General features: G+C 43.4%; 2 long non-coding RNA genes across 2 annotated transcripts; both read left to right on the top strand.

The window, feature by feature from the left end:
- The first annotated feature begins 270 nt into the window (after window positions 1–270).
- LOC309333139 lies at window positions 271–1,578 on the top strand. Its single transcript, XR_014152408.1, has 2 exons — window positions 271–1,448; window positions 1,538–1,578. It is a non-coding gene; the product is annotated as an uncharacterized lncRNA (long non-coding RNA).
- A 3,487-nt stretch (window positions 1,579–5,065) lies between these two features.
- On the top strand, window positions 5,066–6,374 carry LOC309333292. Its single transcript, XR_014152453.1, has 2 exons — window positions 5,066–6,244; window positions 6,334–6,374. It is a non-coding gene; the product is annotated as an uncharacterized lncRNA (long non-coding RNA).
- The last annotated feature ends 751 nt before the right edge of the window (window positions 6,375–7,125 follow it).

The following is a 7,125-nucleotide window of genomic DNA, read 5'->3' as shown; positions in this document are numbered from 1 at the left end:
TGTGGCGCCCAGCCCCCCCAGGACTCGCAAGCGGGGAAATCGTAATGGACCAGTGACGTGGGGCCAAATAAAATCACTCTCATTTCAAGCTGAACAGCTTAGAAAGGAAAAGCAGCTAGAAGCAACCCCTGATAATTTGCTCCTGTGTCTCATTTCCTGCCTTAATATAAATTCCATGATATTTTGCCCCTCTTCGATTCCGCTCATAATAGCGGTGGTTCCACACCAATAAATGTGTGGGAATCTTTTGCTAAAACCCTCAATGTTTTTTCCTTTTGCCTAACCCAGCAGGTATCAATAGGTGAAATCCTTGGCTCTTGCCTTATCCCTGTTTGCCACGACCCTCTTGACGTGCAAAATGATACCTGGTTTTACTCATCCCTACCCCAAAATGATTCTCTCCGCGCCCTTGGTTATTCCGGTTACCATAACTGGGGTACCCAAGTGCGCCGACGCCCACCTTTGGCCATTGATTTGTTGACCCCATACGTGGCTTCTTTTAATGTCACTTGCGCCTGTATGGTCAATTGCACAAAAACCAACTGTGTGAAAATGGGCAAGGATAATTTTAACTGCTCTAATTATGTAAATATTTCCTATGTATATAAATATACAGAGCTGCCTGAAGGCTGGTTCTGGTCGTGCCCAGGCTATACATTCAATTATATTCCAGCAAACATCAGCCATGGCACGCCCTGCTGCTTAAGCCGTTTGTCCATCATTTTACCCAAAAAGCATCATTTGTCCCGCTCTCGATATCGCCGCTCTGTGGAATTGACTAATGATTGTGACGACTTTGTCTCTCTTCCCAGTAGATCTGAATATATTTCTCTAGCTGTCTCTCTCTTAGGAGTCCCTGGATTGGCTGTACGGAATAGCAGGAATATTAACTCTTTAGCTTGCTCCGCAGCAAAAGCCTTGAACTTTACTTCATAAGCTCTTCACCTTTTGAATAAAGAACAGAGTGAACTACATCATGGACTTTTACAAAATCGTGCTGCTATTGACTATTTGCTAATGCTTCATCATTATGGTTGTGAACAAGTAAATGACATGTGTTGTTTCAATATTACTGATAATTCCAAAGCTATTCAAAAGCAAATATCTCATTTGCAAAATCTTACACACCACATTAAACAGGACATTGGATTTTCTGGCCTCTGGGATTCGTTCGCCCAGTGGCTCACTGGCTGGTTGCCAAATCTGAATTGGCTTCGTAATCTTTTTCAATATGTTATTGTCATAATATGTATATTAATTTTGCTATGCTGCTTTATCCAATGCATTCCTGGTCTCATGCGCCTTCGGTCTCAGTGTCTTTCTCCTCCTCTGCCACCCAATAAAATTATTGCTGCCTACTTTGCGAAATGGCAGCACCAACAGTAAATAATAGGGGAGATGTGGGCAGACTTATTTCGGGCATGCGCTGGCAAACCACATATCCTGAAGTATTTTTGTACCACTCACCCTGAAACAAAGTAGGGGAGATATGGGCGGACTTATTTCGGGCATGCGCTGGCAAACCACGTATCCCGAGGTATTTTTGTCCCATTCACCCTGAAATCACATAGCAACGTCGGTGGGCAGACTTATTTCGGGCATAGATAGGTAGCCGTGTTGGTCTGCCATGGTCAAAACAAAATAAAAATAAAAAATAAAAAAATTCCTTCCAGTAGCACCTTAAAGACCAACTGAGTTAGTTCTAGGTATGAGCTTTCGTGTGCATGCACACTTCTTCAGATACACTGAAACAGAAGAGGACTAATAAACTAATGTTTATTGATGCAGAGAAAGCCTTTGACAATGTATCTTGGAGTTTTATGTTACATAATTTAGAAAGTATGGGAGTTGGTCAAGATTTTTTAAATGGTATTAAGGCGATCTATCATGAACAAAAAGCTAAAATTATTGTAAATAATGTGGTATCGGAGGAAATTAGAATTGAGAAGGGAACCAGGCAAGTGTGCCCACTTTCCCCTCTGCTGTCTGTTTCGGTCCTAGAGGTCTTGCTAAGTATGATTAGAAAAGACAAACAAATTAAAGGTATTACAGTAGGATCCAAACAATATAAATTAAAAGTCTTTGCTGATGATTTAATATTGACATTACAGAACCCAAACTCCAGTGCAGTAAAAGCACTGGAGTTGATACAGGAATTCGGGCAGGTAGCGGGATTTAAGTTAAATTAGAGTAAAACCAAAGTATTAGAGAAAAATCTGGATAATGATGAAAAAACTATTACAAGAAAAGATGGGCCTAGATTTTGTGAAAAAGGTTAAGTACCTGGGTGTGAATCTGTCTGAAAAAAAATTGAACTTATACAAAGATAATTCCACCGGAGCTGTGCGTGCCGCGCTTTCTCAAGCTAGGCGACAAGGGCACCTCTCCTTAGAGGAGGAGGCTGGATGGGCTGGGGAAATGCCATCTGCTTTCCCTATCTCCTATGCAAACCCCGGCACAGCACAACAACAGATAATGTATGAGGCACTTCCTTATTCTGTTCTGAGAGAATTAAGGAAAGCCATTACTGATTCTGGCCTCAAATCTTCTTATGTGCTAGGGATGCTGGAGGGGATCGCAAATGGTTACACAATGCTACCTCAAGATTGGAAGGATTTGATGCACATGCTTTTATCTCCTGCTCAGTATGTGGTTTTTGAAAGTGAATTTAAGCATAGCGCTGCAGCCCTGGCTGATCCACGGCATTCAGCTGACCAAGTCTTGGGCGCTGGTCTGTATGATAATATACCAGCCCAGGCGCAATTGACACCTTTACATTTCAGTCGCACCGCGACCTGTGTACAACGCGCCTTTCGGAAAGTCCCTGTCTCAAGGCAACCGCTGAGCTCCTTCGTTAATATTAAGCAACAACATTCGGAGCCTTACCATCAATTTATAGATAGATTAAAAGAATCAATCACCAGGCAGATTGATGACCCTACAGCTCAAAATGAATTGATGAAAAAATTGGCCTTTGAAAATGCAAACACTGATTGCAAAAAGGCTTTGCAGTCAATCATACATCGCCCCAAATATGACCTGGCCGATATGATTCAAACCTGTGCAGATGTTGGCAGCCAGAGCCACGCGATGTCTTTGCTTGCCGGTGCCATCCAGGCTGGCAATAAGCCCACGGGCAATTGCTTCAATTGTAAACGCCCAGGTCATTTTGCTAAACAATGCAAAGCCCCTGGCGGGGGAGCAAACAGGAATGGTGATGCCAATAAGGCTAAACCTTCCAAAAAATGCCCAAAATGCGGAAAAGGCTATCATTGGGCAAATCAGTGCAGGAGTTCGGGAAACTCCATAGGGGCCCAGCTCTCGGGCCAGGACAAATAGAGAGCCCTCCGCCGTTAGTTTCCACCATTGAAAAAATTTTTAAGGATACACCCTCTGATTTCACTATTGATTTAATCAATCAGGAAACCAAAGACGCTGTTTTACCTGGTGAAATTGTGCTCATGCCCACCCAATTGGCGGGCCCACTACCACCTAAGGTTGCAGGTTTAATTTTACCCAAATTCTCTGCGGCCAAAGAAGGAATCCTGGTTATTCCAGGAGTCCTGGATCCTGACTATGTGGGCACAATCATGGTTCCATTTTGGAGCCATATGCCCATGCAGTTAAAAAAGGGTGAGTCTTGGGCGCATTTGGTAGTGCTCCCTTCTCATCCTACTGCTTCTATTATGGATACTAATTTGCACCAGCTCTCTCCCATCTCTCCACAGCTATTAGCTGTAATCCAGAGGATTGGTGAACAGAAACTTCTTCGTAAGTATAAAATCAATGGCAAAGTTCTGGAAGGCTTGATTGACACGGGCGCAGACATTTCTGTCATATCCAGTAATTGTTGGGACCCCACGTGGCCCCTTGAGTCTGCCTCTGCAGTTTGGGGTGTGGGTGGACCTCAAACCTCTTCCAAAAGCATACGGTGGTTGCCTGTTTCTCTGCCTGATCGCTCAGAGACCATTGCATACATCCAGCCCTGTGTGCTGAAAATCCACCTCAATCTGTGGGGCAGAGACCTATTACAACAATGACCGCTCCCCACTTAAAACGGGGGGCGCCTTTTGCATGGACGCGTGCAGCCCTGGATCTGGAGTGGCCCCATCAGCATAGGCTTTGCCTTCCCTCAGGTGGGATACCTGGAGGTCCCCGCCTACCCCAGCGAGTTGTCCAATCCCACCTGGGGGAAGTGTTGCCAGGGAAACCAGGCCAGGTAAGGGGAGGGATTACCTGCCCACACAATAGAGGGTGGATCTTAATTGTTAATCCTCACTTGGCTACCATTCACTTTAATGAGTAAGCTTGCACTCCCCCTCAACTGGAAAACTTGGAATATTCACCATTTATTTGGCATCCCTTACAATTCCCAAGGCCAAGCTATTGTTGAACGTGCCAACCACACCTTAAAAACTGCCTTAATTCGACAGGAAAAAAAGGCTGGAGTACCAGCCTCACTTTCAGAAAAGGAAGGCTGGTTGGCTAGTGTTCTCTTTACTCTCAATCATTTGAATGTCTCCATACAGGATCATCAACCCTATACTCGCCTCCAAAAACATTTCCAGCAAAAAGAGATACTTCCAGCCCCGCTGGTCCGTTATAAAATATTACCCTCCAACGAATGGAGTGAACCAGTAAAACTGATCACCTGGGGAAAGGGTTATGCTGCAGTTTCTACTCCACAGGGTGCTCGCTGGGTTCCCGCACGCTGCGTCCGCCTCTACCATGGCATGGCAACAGGCCCTGCCGAATCCGATACCGCAGTTCGACTGTCAACTCCAGATCGCCCAGGATGTGGCGCCCAGCCCCCCCAGGACTCGCAAGCGGGGAAATCGTAATGGACCAGTGACGTGGGGCCAAATAAAATCACTCTCATTTCAAGCTGAACAGCTTAGAAAGGAAAAGCAGCTAGAAGCAACCCCTGATAATTTGCTCCTGTGTCTCATTTCCTGCCTTAATATAAATTCCATGATATTTTGCCCCTCTTCGATTCCGCTCATAATAGCGGTGGTTCCACACCAATAAATGTGTGGGAATCTTTTGCTAAAACCCTCAATGTTTTTTCCTTTTGCCTAACCCAGCAGGTATCAATAGGTGAAATCCTTGGCTCTTGCCTTATCCCTGTTTGCCACGACCCTCTTGACGTGCAAAATGATACCTGGTTTTACTCATCCCTACCCCAAAATGATTCTCTCCGCGCCCTTGGTTATTCCGGTTACCATAACTGGGGTACCCAAGTGCGCCGACGCCCACCTTTGGCCATTGATTTGTTGACCCCATACGTGGCTTCTTTTAATGTCACTTGCGCCTGTATGGTCAATTGCACAAAAACCAACTGTGTGAAAATGGGCAAGGATAATTTTAACTGCTCTAATTATGTAAATATTTCCTATGTATATAAATATACAGAGCTGCCTGAAGGCTGGTTCTGGTCGTGCCCAGGCTATACATTCAATTATATTCCAGCAAACATCAGCCATGGCACGCCCTGCTGCTTAAGCCGTTTGTCCATCATTTTACCCAAAAAGCATCATTTGTCCCGCTCTCGATATCGCCGCTCTGTGGAATTGACTAATGATTGTGACGACTTTGTCTCTCTTCCCAGTAGATCTGAATATATTTCTCTAGCTGTCTCTCTCTTAGGAGTCCCTGGATTGGCTGTACGGAATAGCAGGAATATTAACTCTTTAGCTTGCTCCGCAGCAAAAGCCTTGAACTTTACTTCATAAGCTCTTCACCTTTTGAATAAAGAACAGAGTGAACTACATCATGGACTTTTACAAAATCGTGCTGCTATTGACTATTTGCTAATGCTTCATCATTATGGTTGTGAACAAGTAAATGACATGTGTTGTTTCAATATTACTGATAATTCCAAAGCTATTCAAAAGCAAATATCTCATTTGCAAAATCTTACACACCACATTAAACAGGACATTGGATTTTCTGGCCTCTGGGATTCGTTCGCCCAGTGGCTCACTGGCTGGTTGCCAAATCTGAATTGGCTTCGTAATCTTTTTCAATATGTTATTGTCATAATATGTATATTAATTTTGCTATGCTGCTTTATCCAATGCATTCCTGGTCTCATGCGCCTTCGGTCTCAGTGTCTTTCTCCTCCTCTGCCACCCAATAAAATTATTGCTGCCTACTTTGCGAAATGGCAGCACCAACAGTAAATAATAGGGGAGATGTGGGCAGACTTATTTCGGGCATGCGCTGGCAAACCACATATCCTGAAGTATTTTTGTACCACTCACCCTGAAACAAAGTAGGGGAGATATGGGCGGACTTATTTCGGGCATGCGCTGGCAAACCACGTATCCCGAGGTATTTTTGTCCCATTCACCCTGAAATCACATAGCAACGTCGGTGGGCAGACTTATTTCGGGCATAGATAGGTAGCCGTGTTGGTCTGCCATGGTCAAAACAAAATAAAAATAAAAAATAAAAAAATTCCTTCCAGTAGCACCTTAAAGACCAACTGAGTTAGTTCTAGGTATGAGCTTTCGTGTGCATGCACACTTCTTCAGATACACTGAAACAGAAGAGGACTAATAAACTAATGTTTATTGATGCAGAGAAAGCCTTTGACAATGTATCTTGGAGTTTTATGTTACATAATTTAGAAAGTATGGGAGTTGGTCAAGATTTTTTAAATGGTATTAAGGCGATCTATCATGAACAAAAAGCTAAAATTATTGTAAATAATGTGGTATCGGAGGAAATTAGAATTGAGAAGGGAACCAGGCAAGTGTGCCCACTTTCCCCTCTGCTGTCTGTTTCGGTCCTAGAGGTCTTGCTAAGTATGATTAGAAAAGACAAACAAATTAAAGGTATTACAGTAGGATCCAAACAATATAAATTAAAAGTCTTTGCTGATGATTTAATATTGACATTACAGAACCCAAACTCCAGTGCAGTAAAAGCACTGGAGTTGATACAGGAATTCGGGCAGGTAGCGGGATTTAAGTTAAATTAGAGTAAAACCAAAGTATTAGAGAAAAATCTGGATAATGATGAAAAAACTATTACAAGAAAAGATGGGCCTAGATTTTGTGAAAAAGGTTAAGTACCTGGGTGTGAATCTGTCTGAAAAAAAATTGAACTTATACAAAGATA

The sequence above is a fragment of the Podarcis erhardii genome (genome assembly GCF_964252035.2).
Source record: "Podarcis erhardii genome assembly, chromosome: W".
NCBI lineage: Eukaryota > Metazoa > Chordata > Lepidosauria > Squamata > Lacertidae > Podarcis > Podarcis erhardii.
This window is presented reverse-complemented; position numbering and strand designations above follow the sequence as displayed.